General features: G+C 48.0%; 1 long non-coding RNA gene across 1 annotated transcript in view; it reads left to right on the top strand.

Moving 5' to 3' along the window:
* Positions 1-15,348, top strand: part of LOC130342875 (uncharacterized) — a 57,116-nt gene that overhangs the window by 37,114 nt on the left and 4,654 nt on the right. The window contains exon 3 of the long non-coding RNA XR_008882344.1: positions 10,855-10,970. This is a non-coding gene — a long non-coding RNA (uncharacterized LOC130342875). The remainder of the gene's footprint in view (positions 1-10,854; positions 10,971-15,348) is intronic.

Genomic DNA, 15,348 nt, shown 5'->3' on the forward strand with positions numbered 1-15,348 from the left:
AGAAGGAGTGTGCGGTAGAGAAGAAGCGCACGGTAGAGAAGGAGCGTACGGTAGAGGAGGAGTGTACGGTAGAGGAGGAGTGTACGTAGAGGAGGAGTGTACGGTACAGAAGGAGCGCGCGGTAGAGAAGGAGCGCACGGTAGAGAAGGAGCGCACGGTAGAGAAGGAGCGCGCGGTAGAGAAGGAGCTCACGGTAGAGAAGGAGTGTGCGGTAGAGGAGGAGTGAACGGTAGAGGAGGAGTGTACGGTACAGGAGGAGTGTACGGTAGAGGAGGAGTGCACGGTAGAGGAGGAGTGCACGGTAGAGGAGGAGTGCACGGTAGAGAAGGAGTGCACGGTAGAGAAGGAGTGTACGGTAGAGAAGGAGTGTGCGGTAGAGAAGGAGTGTGCGGTAGAGAAGGAGCGCACGGTAGAGGAGGAGTGTGCGGTAGAGGAGGAGTGTACGGTAGAGAAGGAGTGTACGGTAGAGGAGGAGTGCGCGGTAGAGAAGGAGTGCGCGGTAGAGAAGGAGTGCGTGGTAGAGAAGGAGTGCGCGGTAGAGAAGGAGTGCACGGTAGAGAAGGAGCGCGCGGTAGAGAAGGTGCGCGCGGCAGAGAAGGAGAGGGGGAGTGTACGGTAGAGGAGGAGTGTACGGTAGAGGAGGAGTGTACGGTAGAGGAGGAGTGCGCGGTAGAGAAGGAGTGCGCGGTAGAGAAGAAGCGCGCGGTAGAGAAGGTGCGCGCGGCAGAGAAGGAGAGGGGGAGTGTACGGTAGAGGAGAAGTGTACGGTAGAGGAGGAGTGTACGGTAGAGGAGGAGTGTACGGTAGAGGAGGAGTGCGCGGTAGAGGAGGAGTGCGCGGTAGAGGAGGAGTGTGCGGTAGAGGAGGAGTGTACGGTAGAGGAGGAGTGTACGGTAGAGAAGGAGCGTACCGTAGAGGAGGAGCGTACCGTAGAGGAGGAGCGTACGGTAGAGGAGGAGCGTACGGTAGAGGAGGAGCGTACGGTAGAGGAGGAGTGTACGGTAGAGAAGGAGTGTACGGTAGAGAAGGAGTGTACGGTAGAGAAGGAGTGTACGGTAGAGGAGGAGCGTACGGTAGAGGAGGAGTGTACGGTAGAGGAGGAGTGTACGGTAGAGAAGGAGTGTACGGTAGAGAAGGAGTGTACGGTAGAGGAGGAGCGTACGGTAGAGGAGGAGCGTACGGTAGAGGAGGAGTGTGCGGTAGAGGAGGAGTGTGCGGTAGAGAAGGAGTGTGCGGTAGAGAAGGAGTGTACGGTAGAGAAGGAGTGTACGGTAGAGAAGGAGTGTACGGTAGAAGAGGAGGGCACGGTAGAGAAGGAGTGTACGGTAGAGTAGGAGTGTGCGGTAGAGGAGGAGTGTGCGGTAGAGGAGGAGTGTGCGGTAGAGGAGGAGTGTACGGTAGAGGAGGAGCGTACGGTAGAGGAGGAGCGTACGGTAGAGGAGGAGTGTACGGTAGAGGAGGAGTGTACGGTAGAGGAGGAGTGTACGGTAGAGAAGGAGTGTACGGTAGAGAAGGAGTGTGCGGTAGAGGAGGAGTGTGCGGTAGAGGAGGAGTGTGCGGTAGAGGAGGAGTGTACGGTAGAGAAGGAGTGTACGGTAGAGAAGGAGTGCACGGTAGAGAAGGAGTGCGCGGTAGAGAAGGAGTGCGCGGTAGAGAAGGAGTGCGCGGTAGAGAAGGAGTGCACGGTAGAGAAGGAGTGTGCGGTAGAGAAGGAGTGTGCGGTAGAGCGAGGGGGGGGGGCATTTCTATATTTGCACTAGATTTATCAAAGGACATGCACAACCTTAGTAAATTCTGAGCAAGAATGTAAAGGGGAGATCTGTGTCTACAATAGACAAATAATGATAAATCTCCCCCTATATTCTATGTAAAGACAGAACCTTGTAAGTGTCAGCGCGGATTATAACTGGGAGATGTGGGAAAATCCGTCATATAAAAACAAACACTGCAGCTCCGACTGTGACACAGAGCAGAACAAACCGCTACACCAGATCCCAGACAGGAACAAAAGGCTAAAGGTGAGAAGCTTCACTATGTCTACTGCACCTGTCACCGACTACAGTACAATTCATAGGGGGCAGTATTATAGTATGAATACAAGAGGATACAAAAGTGTTCTGCACTCACCGCTAAATGCTGGCTAAACATCTCGGGCTGATAATCCGGCACGGTTCTCAGGGCGGCGTGGGGCGGTCAGAGGCGACTGTCGGCGGTTTAACGCATAGGAATGCGCTTCTTCTGCTGAGAGGCCGGACGCCTCTGAGCCCCACACGCCGTCCTGAGAACCGATTATCAGCCCGAGATGGAAGCTGTTTAGCCAGCATTTAGCGGTGAGTGCAGAACGCTTTAGTATCCTCTTGTATTCATACTAGTGATTGCTGTTTGTTTGTTCTAGCACCACCGCTGCTGGATCATTGGTTAGTTACGTGTCCAGGTGCCATATTGTCCATCTCGAAGGTCTGCTATTTAAAGGGGTACTCCGGGGATAAGATGCCTGATCGCGGGGGTCCCGCCACTGGGGACCCCTGTGATCTTCCACGCTGCACCCCATTAGAATCAGCCCCCGGAGCATAGTGACGGCGGCACGGCTCTGTCCCCTCAATGCAAGCCTATGGAGGGGGCGTGACAGCTGTCTTGTATATAGGAGCAGTATTATAGTAGTTATATTCTTGTATATAGGAGCAGTATTATAGTAGTTATATTTTTGCATATAGGAGCAGTATTATAGTAGTTATATTCTTGTATATAGGAGCAGTATTATAGTAGTTATATTCTTGTATATAGGAGGCAGTATTATAGTAGTTATATTCTTGTATATAGAGGCAGTATTATAGTAGTTATATTCTTGTATATAGGAGGCAGTATTATAGTAGTTATATTCTTGTATATAGGAGCAGTATTATAGTAGTTATATTCTTGTATATAGGAGCAGTATTATAGTAGTTATATTCTTGTATATAGGAGGCAGTATTATAGTAGTTATATTCTTGTATATAGGAGCAGTATTATAGTAGTTATATTCTTGTATATAGGAGCAGTATTATAGTAGTTATATTCTTGTATATAGTAGCAGTATTATAGTAGTTATATTCTTGTATATAGGAGCAGTATTATAGTAGTTATATTCTTGTATATAGGAGCAGTATTATAGTAGTTATATTCTTGTATATAGGAGCAGTATTATAGTAGTTATATTCTTGTATATAGGAGCAGTATTATAGTAGTTATATTTTTGCATATAGGAGCAGTATTATAGTAGTTATATTCTTGTATATAGGAGCAGTATTATAGTAGTTATATTCTTGTATATAGGAGCAGTATTATAGTAGTTATATTCTTGTATATAGGAGCAGTATTATAGTAGTTATATTCTTGTATATAGGAGCAGTATTATAGTAGTTATATTCTTGTATATAGGAGCAGTATTATAGTAGTTATATTCTTGTATATAGAGGCAGTATTATAGTAGTTATATTCTTGTATATAGGGGTCAGTATTATAGTAGTTATATTCTTGTATATAGGAGCAGTATTATAGTAGTTATATTCTTGTATATAGGAGCAGTATTATAGTAGTTATATTCTTGTATATAGGGGGCAGTATTATAGTAGTTATATTCTTGTATATAGGGGGCAGTATTATAGTAGTTATATTCTTGTATATAGGAGCAGTATTATAGTAGTTATATTCTTCTATATAGAAGCAGTATTATAGTAGTCATATTCTTGTATATAGGAGCAGTATTATAGTAGTTATATTCCTGTATATAGGAGCAGTATTATAATAGTTATATTCTTATATATAGGAGCAGTATTATAGTAGTTATATTCTTGTATATAGGAGGCAGTATTATAGTAGTTATATTCTTGTATATAGGAGCAGTATTATAGTAGTTATATTCTTGTACATAGGAGCAGTATTATAGTAGTTATATTCTTGTATATAGGAGCAGTATTATAGCAGTTATATTCTTGTATATAGGAGCAGTATTATAGTAGTTATATTCTTGTATATAGGAGCAGTATTATAGTAGTTATATTCTTGTATATAGGGGCAGTATTATAGTAGTTATATTCTTGTATATAGGATCAGTATTATAGTAGTTATATTCTTGTATATAGGAGCAGTATTATAGTAGTTATATTCTTGTATATAGGAGCAGTATTATAGTAGTTATATTTTTGCATATAGGAGCAGTATTATAGTAGTTATATTCTTGTATATAGGAGCAGTATTATAGTAGTTATATTCTTGTATATAGGAGCAGTATTATAGTAGTTATATTCTTGTATATAGGAGGCAGTATTATAGTAGTTATATTCTTGTATATAGGAGCAGTATTATAGTAGTTATATTCTTGTATATAGGAGCAGTATTATAGTAGTTATATTCTTGTATACCGGAGCAGTATTATAGTAGTTATATTCTTGTATATAGGAGGCAGTATTATAGTAGTTATATTCTTGTTGTCACGATGCCGGCTGGCAGGTAGTGGATCCTCTGTGCCAGAGAGGGATTGGCGTGGACCGTGCTAGTGGATCGGTTCTAAGTCACTACTGGTTTTCACCAGAGCCCGCCGCAAAGCGGGATGGTCTTGCTGCGGCGGTAGTGACCAGGTCGTATCCACTAGCAACGGCTCAACCTCTCTGACTGCTGAAGATAGGCGCGGTACAAGGGAGTAGACAGAAGCAAGGTCGGACGTAGCAGAAGGTCGGGGCAGGCAGCAAGGATCGTAGTCGGGGGCAACGGCAGGAGGTCTGGAACACAGGCTAGGAACACACAAGGAAACGCTTTCACTGGCACAATGGCAACAAGATCCGGCGAGGGAGTGAAGGGGAAGTGAGGTATAAATAGGGAGTGCACAGGTGAACACACTAATTGGAACCACTGCGCCAATCAGCGGCGCAGTGGCCCTTTAAATCGCAGAGACCCGGCGCGCGCGCGCCCTAGGGAGCGGGGCCGCGCGCGCCGGGACAGGACAGACGGAGAGCGAGTCAGGTACGGGAGCCGGGATGCGCATCGCGAGCGGGCGCTACCCGCATCGCGAATCGCATCCCGGCTGGAGACGGTATCGCAGCGCACCGGGTCAGTGGAGCTGCCCGGAGCGCTGCGGTAGCGAGAGAGAAGCGAGCGCTCCGGGGAGGAGCGGCGACCCGGAGCGCTCGGCGTAACAGTACCCCCCCCCCTTGGGTCTCCCCCTCTTCTTAGAGCCTGAGAACCTGAGGAGCAGACTTTTGTCTAGGATGTTGTCCTCAGGTTCCCAGGATCTCTCTTCAGGTCCACAGCCCTCCCAATCCACCAAAAAGAACCTTTTTCCTCTGATCGTCTTGGAGGCCAGTATCTCTTTCACTGAGAAGACGTCAGAAGAACCGGAGACAGGAGTGGGAGAAACTAATTTGGGAGAGAAACGATTGATGATGAGTGGTTAAAGAAGAGAGACATGAAAGGCATTAGGAATACGGAGAGAAGGAGGAAGAAGAAGTTTGTAAGAGACGGGATTAATTTGGCACAAGACTTTGAAAGGACCAAGATAGCGTGGACCCAGTTTGTAACTGGGGACACGAAAGCGGACATATTTAGCGGAGAGCCATACCTTGTCTCCGGGAGCAAAAATGGGGGGAGCTCTTCTTTTCTTATCGGCAAACTTTTTCATGCGAGATGAAGCCTGTAAAAGAGAATCTTGGGTCTCTTTCCATATGGTGGAAAGATCACGAGTCACTTCATCTACAGCGGGCAAACCAGAGGGCAAGGGAGTAGGGAGGGGGGGAAGAGGGTGACGGCCGTACACCACGAAAAATGGGGATTTGGAGGAAGATTCAGAGACTCTAAAGTTATACGAGAATTCGGCCCATGGTAGAAGATCTGCCCAATCATCCTGGCGGGAGGAAACAAAATGTCGTAAATAATCACCCAAGACCTGGTTAATTCTTTCTACTTGTCCATTGGATTGAGGATGATATGCAGAAGAAAAGTTTAATTTAATCTTGAGTTGTTTACAGAGAGCCCTCCAGAATTTTGACACGAATTGGACGCCTCTATCCGAGACTATCTGTGTGGGCAACCCGTGAAGACGAAAAATGTGTACAAAAAATTGTTTAGCCAACTGAGGCGCTGAAGGAAGACCAGGAAGAGGGATGAAATGTGCCATCTTGGAGAATCGATCAACGACCACCCAAACAACAGTGTTGCCACGGGATGGGGGTAGGTCTGTAATAAAATCCATACCAATCAGAGACCAAGGCTGTTCAGGGACAGGCAGAGGATGAAGAAAACCAGCGGGCTTCTGGCGAGGAGTCTTATCCCGGGCACAGACAGTGCAGGCTCGCACAAAGTCCACGACATCCGTCTCCAGAGTCGGCCACCAATAGAAGCGAGAGATGAGTTGCACAGATTTCTTGATGCCTGCATGACCTGCGAGATGGGAGGAGTGACCCCATTTGAGGATTCCGAGGCGTTGGCGTGGAGAGACGAAGGTCTTTCCTGGAGGAGTTTGCCTGATGGAGGCTGGAGAAGTGGAAATCAGGCAGTCAGGAGGAATGATGTGTTGCGGAGAGAGTTCAACTTCCGAGGCATCCGAGGAACGAGAGAGAGCATCGGCCCTAATGTTCTTATCGGCAGGCCGAAAGTGAATTTCAAAGTTAAATCGGGCAAAGAACAGAGACCACCTGGCCTGGCGAGGATTCAGCCGTTGGGCAGACTGGAGATAGGAGAGGTTCTTGTGATCGGTGTAAATAATAACTGGAAATCTTGATCCCTCCAGCAGATGCCTCCATTCCTCAAGTGCTAATTTAATGGCTAGAAGCTCTCGATCCCCGATGGAGTAGTTCCTCTCCGCCGGAGAGAAGGTCCTAGAAAAAAAACCACAAGTAACAGCATGCCCGGAAGAATTTTTTTGTAGAAGGACCGCTCCAGCTCCCACAGAGGAGGCATCAACCTCCAATAGGAAGGGTTTAGATGGGTCAGGTCTGGAGAGCACGGGAGCCGAAGAAAAGGCAGACTTGAGCCGTTTAAAGGCGTCTTCCGCTTGAGGAGGCCAAGACTTGGGATTGGTATTTTTTTTGGTTAAAGCCACGATAGGGGCCACAACGGTAGAAAAATGTGGAATAAATTGCCTGTAATAATTGGCGAACCCCAAAAAACGTTGGATAGCACGGAGTCCGGAGGGGCGTGGCCAATCTAAGACGGCAGAGAGTTTGTCTGGATCCATTTGTAGTCCCTGGCCAGAGACCAAGTATCCTAGGAAAGGAAGAGATTGGCATTCAAACAGACATTTCTCTATCTTGGCATAAAGTTGATTGTCACGAAGTCTCTGAAGAACCATACGGACATGCTGGCGGTGTTCTTCTAGATTGGCAGAAAAAATCAGGATATCGTCCAGATATACAACAACACAGGAGTATAAGAGATCACGAAAAATTTCATTAACAAAGTCTTGGAAGACGGCAGGGGCGTTGCACAGGCCAAAGGGCATGACCAGATACTCAAAGTGTCCATCTCTAGTGTTAAATGCCGTTTTCCATTCATCCCCCTCTCTGATGCGGATGAGATTATAAGCACCTCTTAAGTCCAGTTTGGTAAAGATGTGGGCACCTTGGAGGCGATCAAAGAGTTCAGAGATGAGGGGTAGGGGGTAGCGGTTCTTTACCGTGATTTTATTAAGACCGCGGTAGTCAATGCAAGGACGTAGAGAGCCATCTTTTTTGGACACAAAGAAAAATCCGGCTCCGGCAGGAGAGGAGGATTTACGGATAAAGCCTTTTTTTAAATTTTCCTGGATGTACTCCGACATAGCAAGAGTCTCTGGGGCGGACAGAGGATAGATTCTGCCCCGGGGTGGAGTAGTGCCCGGGAGGAGGTCAATAGGACAATCATAAGGCCTGTGAGGAGGTAGAGTCTCAGCTTGTTTTTTGCAAAAAACATCCGCAAAGTCCATATAGGCCTTAGGGAGACCGGTTACAGGGGGAACCACAGAGTCACGGCAAGGGGTACTGGGAACCGGTTTTAGGCAGTCCTTGAAACAAGAGGGCCCCCAACTCTTGATCTCCCCAGAGGACCAATCCAGGGTTGGGGAATGGAGTTGAAGCCAGGGTAGTCCAAGGAGGATTTCGGAAGTGCAATTGGGGAGGACCAAAAATTCAATCTTCTCGTGATGAGGTCCGATGCACATTAGAAGGGGCTCCGTGCGGAAACGTATGGTACAGTCCAATCTTTCATTGTTTACACAATTGATGTAGAGGGGTCTGGCGAGACTGGTCACTGGGATGTTGAACCTGTTGACGAGAGAGGCCAAAATAAAATTTCCTGCAGATCCGGAATCCAAGAAGGCCATAGTAGAGAAGGAGAAGGCAGAGGCAGATATCCGCACAGGCACAGTAAGACGTGGAGAAGCAGAGTAGACATCAAAGACTGTCTCACCTTTGTGCGGAGTCAGCGTACGTCTTTCCAGGCGGGGAGGACGGATAGGACAATCCTTCAGGAAGTGTTCGGTACTGGCACAGTACAGGCAGAGATTCTCCATGCGGCGTCGTGTCCTCTCTTGAGGTGTCAGGCGAGACCGGTCGACCTGCATAGCCTCCACGGCGGGAGGCACAGGAACGGATTGCAGGGGACCAGAGGAGAGAGGAGCCGGGGAGAAAAAACGCCTTGTGCGAACAAAGTTCATATCCTGGCGGAGCTCCTGACGCCTTTCGGAAAAACGCATGTCAATGCGAGTGGCAAGATGGATGAGTTCATGTAGGTTAGCAGGGATTTCTCGTGCGGCCAGAACATCTTTAATGTTGCTGGATAGGCCTTTTTTAAAGGTCGCGCAGAGGGCCTCATTATTCCAGGATAATTCTGAAGCAAGAGTACGGAATTGTACGGCGTACTCGCCAACGGAAGAATTACCCTGGACCAGGTTCAACAGGGCAGTCTCAGCAGAAGAGGCTCGGGCAGGTTCCTCAAAGACACTTTGAATTTCCGAGAAGAAGGAGTGTATAGAGGCAGTGACGGGGTCATTGCGGTCCCAGAGCGGTGTGGCCCATGACAGAGCTTTTCCAGACAGAAGGCTGACTACGAAAGCCACCTTAGACCTTTCAGTAGGGAACTGGTCCGACATCATCTCCAAGTGCAGGGAACATTGGGAAAGAAAGCCACGGCAGAATTTAGAGTCCCCATCAAATTTATCCGGCAAGGATAGTCGTAGACCAGAAGCGGCCACTCGCTGCGGAGGAGGTGCAGGAGCTGGCGGAGGAGATGACTGCTGAAGCTGAGGTAGTAGCTGCTGTAGCATAACGGTCAGTTGAGACAGCTGTTGGCCTTGTTGCGCTATCTGTTGTGACTGCTGGGCGACCACCGTGGTGAGGTCGGCGACAACTGGCAGAGGAACTTCAGCGGGATCCATGGCCGGATCTACTGTCACGATGCCGGCTGGCAGGTAGTGGATCCTCTGTGCCAGAGAGGGATTGGCGTGGACCGTGCTAGTGGATCGGTTCTAAGTCACTACTGGTTTTCACCAGAGCCCGCCGCAAAGCGGGATGGTCTTGCTGCGGCGGTAGTGACCAGGTCGTATCCACTAGCAACGGCTCAACCTCTCTGACTGCTGAAGATAGGCGCGGTACAAGGGAGTAGACAGAAGCAAGGTCGGACGTAGCAGAAGGTCGGGGCAGGCAGCAAGGATCGTAGTCGGGGGCAACGGCAGGAGGTCTGGAACACAGGCTAGGAACACACAAGGAAACGCTTTCACTGGCACAATAGCAACAAGATCCGGCGAGGGAGTGCAGGGGAAGTGAGGTATAAATAGGGAGTGCACAGGTGAACACACTAATTGGAACCACTGCGCCAATCAGCGGCGCAGTGGCCCTTTAAATCGCAGAGACCCGGCGCGCGCGCGCCCTAGGGAGCGGGGCCGCGCGCGCCGGGACAGGACAGACGGAGAGCGAGTCAGGTACGGGAGCCGGGATGCGCATCGCGAGCGGGCGCTACCCGCATCGCGAATCGCATCCCGGCTGGAGACGGTATCGCAGCGCACTGGGTCAGTGGAGCTGCCCGGAGCGCTGCGGTAGCGAGAGAGAAGCGAGCGCTCCGGGGAGGAGCGGGGACCCGGAGCGCTCGGCGTAACACTTGTATATAGGAGCAGTATTATAGTAGTTATATTCTTGTATATAGGGGCAGTATTATAGTAGTTATATTCTTGTATATAGGGGGCAGTATTATAGTAGTTATATTCTTGTATATAGGAGCAGTATTATAGTAGTTATATTCTTGTATATAGGGGCAGTATTATAGTAGTTATATTCTTGTATATAGGGGGCAGTATTATAGTAGTTATATTCTTGTATATAGGAGCAGTATTATAGTAGTTATATTCTTGTATATAGGAGCAGTATTATAGTAGTTATATTCTTGTATATAGGGGCAGTATTATAGTAGTTATATTCTTGTATATAGGAGCAGTATTATAGTAGTTATATTCTTGTATATAGGAGCAGTATTATATTAGTTATATTCTTGTATATAGGAGCAGTATTATAGTAGTTATATTCTTGTATATAGGAGCAGTATTATAGTAGTTATATTCTTGTATATAGGAGCAGTATTATATTAGTATGATTATTGTACAGTGGGATAGAATTATAAACATTTATGAGACTAATTGAGTTGATATAAATGATCTCTTACATGTCACCTTGATTATTATTACTATTATTTTCTCTGTTGCGTAAAGTCCTGGTGGTTTCTATAAACTATAATCTCTGGGGCCGAGGACTCAATGTGACTCCAGCGCTGACATTTAAATGTTACCCAACTGCTGATACATTGTAACCCAACCAGTATCCTGGATAACAGAACCTGTTTTGTTTGTAACCTTTACAGCTATAATATCCTGCGCCGTGTGCCGGGCCCCTCCTTTATGTTTATTACTGGTCCCAGGAACAAGGGGCGAAGATTTCACAAGTGTCGTGTGGAGGGGAACGATCCTAGCCAGCTAGGTATATCAGTGAGGTCTATGGACAGAAAGATGATACTGTCCTGAAACGGAGTGACTCTGTCCGGCTCAGTACAATGAATGTTGTGCGGATTCGGCTGCCGTAGCCCAAAATTGCGTTGTGAATGATCCCTTATTTCTATCTTGCATTAATCAATTAGCTATACAGCTGTCCCTCCCCTCCCACTCATAGATAAAGCCTGTGAGTCCTGCTTCCTCCTCCCACTCATAGATAAAGCCTGTGAGTCCTGCTTCCTCCTCCCACTCATAGATAAAGCCTGTGAGTCCTGCTTCCCCCTCCCAATCATAGATAATGCCTGTGAGTCCTGCTTCCCCCTCCCAATCATAGATAATGCCTGTGAGTCCTGCTTCCCCCTCCCAATCATAGATAAAGCCTGTGAGTCCTGCTTCCTCCTCCCACTCATAGATAAAGCCTGTGAGTCCTGCTTTCTCCTCCTATTTATAGATAAAGCCTGTGAGTCCTGCTTCCTCCTCCCACTCATAGATAAAGCCTGTGAGTCCTTCTTCCTCCTTTCACTCATAGATAATGCCTGTGAGTCCTTCTTCCTCCTTTCACTCATAGATAATGCCTGTGAGTCCTGCTTTCCCCTCCCACTCATAGATAAAGCCTGTGAGTCCTTCCCCCTCCCACTCATAGATAAAGCCTGTGAGTCCTGCTTCCTCCTCCCACTCATAGATAAAGCCTGTGAGTCCTTCTCCCTCCTTCCACTCATAGATAAAGCCTGTGTGTCCTTCTTCCTCCTTCCACTCATAGATAAAGCATGTGAGTCCTTCTTCCTCCTTCCACTCATAGATAAAGCCCGTGAGTCCTGCTTCCTCCTCCCACTCATATATAAAGCCTGTGAGTCCTGCTTCCTCCTACCACTCATAGATAAAGCCTGTGAGTCCTGCTTCCTCCTCCCACTCATAGATAAAGCCTGTGAGTCCTGCTTCCTCCTCCCACTCATAGATAAAGCCTGTGAGTCCTTCTTCCTCCTCCCACTCATAGATAAAGCCTGTGAGTCCTGCTTTCCCCTCCCACTCATAGATAAAGCTTGTGAATCCTGCTTCCTCCTCCTATTAATAGATAAAGCCTGTGAGTCCTGCTTCCTCCTCCCACTCATAGATAAAGCCTGTGAGTCTTCTTCCTCCTCCCACTCATAGATAAAGCCTGTGAGTTCTTCTTCCTCCTTCCACTCATAGATAATGCCTGTGAGTCCTGCTTTCCCCTCCCACTCATAGATAAAGCCTGTGAGTCCTGCTTCCCCCTCCCCCTCATAGATAAAGCCTGTGAGTCCTGCTTCCCCCTCCCACTCATAAATTAAGCCTGTGAGTCCTGCTTTCCCCTCCCACTCATAGATAAAGCCTGTGAGTCCTGCTTCCCCCTCCCACTCATAGATAAAGCCTGTGAGTCCTGCTTCCTCCTCCCACTCATAGATAAAGCCTGTGAGTCCTGCTTCCTCCTCCCACTCATAGATAAAGCCTGTAAGTCCTGCTTCCCCCTCCCACTCATAGATAAAGCCTGTGAGTCATGCTTCCCGCTCCCACTCATAGATAAAGCCTGTGAGTCCTGCTTCCTCCTCCCACTCATAGATAAAGCCTGTGAGTCCTGCTTCCTCCTCCCAATCATAGATAAAGCCTGTGAGTCCTGCTTCCCCCTCCCACTCATACATAAAGCCTGTGAGTCCTGCCTCCTCCTCCTATATATAGATAAAGCCTGTGAGTCCTGTTTCCTCCTCCCACTCATAAAGCCTGTGAGTCCTGCTTCCTCCTCCCACTCATAGATAAAGCCTGTGAGTCCTGCTTCCTCCTCCCACTCATAGATAAAGCCTGTGAGTCCTGCTTCCTCCTCCCAAACATAGATAAAGCCTGTGAGTCCTGCTTCCACCTCCCACTCATACATAAAGCCTGTGAGTCCTGCCTCCTCCTCCTATTTATAGATAAAGCCTGTGATTCCTGCTTCCCCCTCCCTCTCATATAGTGCCTGAGAGTCCTGCTTCCTCTTCCTATTTATAGATGAAGCCTGTGAGTCCTGCTTCCTCCTCCCACTCATAGATAAAGGCTGTGAGTCCTGCGTTCTCCTCCCACTCATAAAGCCTGTGAATCCTGCTTCCTCCTCCCACTCATTAATAAAGCCTGTGAGTCCTGCTTCCTCCTCCCACTCATAGATAAAGCCTGTGAGTCCTGCTTCCTCCTCCCACTCATAGATAAAGCCTGTGAATCCTGCTTCCTTCTCCCACTCATAAATAAAGCCTGTGAGTCCTGCTTCCTCCTCCCACTCATAAATAAAGCCTGTGAGTCCTGCTTCCTCCTCCCTTTCATAGATAAAGCCTGTGAGTCCTGTTTCCTCCTCCCACTCATAAAGCCTGTGAGTCCTGCTTCCTCCTCCCACTCATAGATAAAGCCTGTGAGTCATGTTTCCTCCTCCCACTCATAGATAAAGCCTGTGAGTCCTGCTTCCTCCTCCCACTCATAGATAAAGCCTGTGAGTCCTGCTTCCTCCTCCCACTCATAGATAAAGCCTGTGAGTCCTGCTTCCTCCTCCCACTCATAGATAAAGCCTGTGAGTCCTGCTTCCTCCTCCCACTCATAGATAAAGCCTGTGAGTCCTGCTTCCTCCTCTCACTCATAGATAAAGCCTGTGAGTCCTGCTTCCTCCTCCCACTCATAAAGCGTGTGAGTCCTGCTTCCTCCTCCCACTCATAGATAAAGCCTGTGAGTCCTGCCTCCTCCTCCTATTTATAGATAATGCCTGTGAGTCCTGCTTCCTCCTCCCACTCATAGATAAAGCCTGTGAGTCCTGCTTCCTCCTCCCACTCATAAATAAAGCCTGTGAGTCCTGCTTCCTCCTCCCACTCATAAATAAAGCCTGTGAGTCCTTCTTCCTCCTCCCACTCATACATAAAGCCTGTGAGTCCTGTTTCCTCCTCCCACTCAAAGATAAAGCCTGTGAGTCCTGCTTCCTCCTCCCACTCATAGATAAAGCCTGTGAGTCCTGCTTCCTCCTCCCACTCATAGATAAAGCCTGTGAGTCCTGCTTCCTCCTCCCACTCATAGATAAAGCCTGTGAGTTCTGCTTCCTCCTCTCACTCATAGATAAAGCCTGTGAGTCCTGCTTCCTCCTCCCACTCATAAAGCGTGTGAGTCCTGCTTCCTCCTCCCACTCATAGATAAAGCCTGTGAGTCCTGCCTCCTCCTCCTATTTATAGATAATGCCTGTGAGTCCTGCTTCCTCCTCCCACTCATAGATAAAGCCTCTGAGTCCTGCTTCCTCCTTCCACTCATAGATAAAGCCTGTGAGTCCTGCTTCCTCCTCCCACTCATAGATAACGCCTGTGAGTCCTGCTTCCTCCTCCCACTCATAGATAAAGCCTGTGAGTCCTGCTTCCTCCTCCCACTCATACATAAAGCCTGTGAGTCCTGTTTCCTCCTCCCACTCAAAGATAAAGCCTGTGAGTCTTTTCCCCTACTGTTCAGCTTTTTGTTCTTTTTTGCTATTTTGTTTCTTTTCATCTTTTATTGACAGTTTTCCGACTTCTTTTGCGCGATTCCTCATCACATGACCGCGTTGTTTATTCCAGGAGATGGGGGTTTATTTCTTGTGATATGTTTGGCCTCTACACATGGCGTTGAGGTGTAATATCTATCAATAAGATAAATCTGAGAACATTTCCGGTGACAGGAGACACGTAGAGACGGTGCGGGGCCCCGGGGGGAGAGGACTTGGCCCCCTCTGAGCTGGGATTAGGTGACAACGGATGTGACCTGTTTGATGAAGAACATCACATCCAGCGGCCGCTCCAGGAATCAGGGCCCAGTCCGCGTTCCCCCCGCGTCGTCTCGTACACACGGAATCATTTTTACAACAACCCTGGATCCAGCAAACACCAGCGACAAAGCGAATCGTAACCCGTCCGGGATAAAACGATTTATCAGAGGCACCACAGGGCAGGACCTGGTGCCCCATCATCCTCTGTGCCCACCCCCTGGGGTCAAGACCCATGTCCAGAATCAGTGAATCAGGATCATTCTACAGAACGTATTCTGGAGGCCTGGTGTATAACTTGTTCTAACGAGATATCAGCAGTATACAGATAGAGCTGGAGGGGAGGTGTATAACTACTATATAAACTGGTCCCATAGAGATATCAGCAGTATACAGATAGAGCTGGAGGGGAGGTGTATAACTACTATACACACAGGTCCCATAGAGATAGCAGCAGTATACAGATAGAGCTGAAGGGGAGGTGTATAACTACTATACACACACAGGTCCCATAGAGATAGCGGCAGTATACAGATAGAGCTGGAGGGGAGGTGTATAACTACTATATAAACTGGTCCCATAGAGATAGAGCTGGAGGGGAGGTGTATAACTACTA

Source organism: Hyla sarda, unplaced genomic scaffold, assembly GCF_029499605.1.
Source record: "Hyla sarda isolate aHylSar1 unplaced genomic scaffold, aHylSar1.hap1 scaffold_66, whole genome shotgun sequence".
NCBI lineage: Eukaryota > Metazoa > Chordata > Amphibia > Anura > Hylidae > Hyla > Hyla sarda.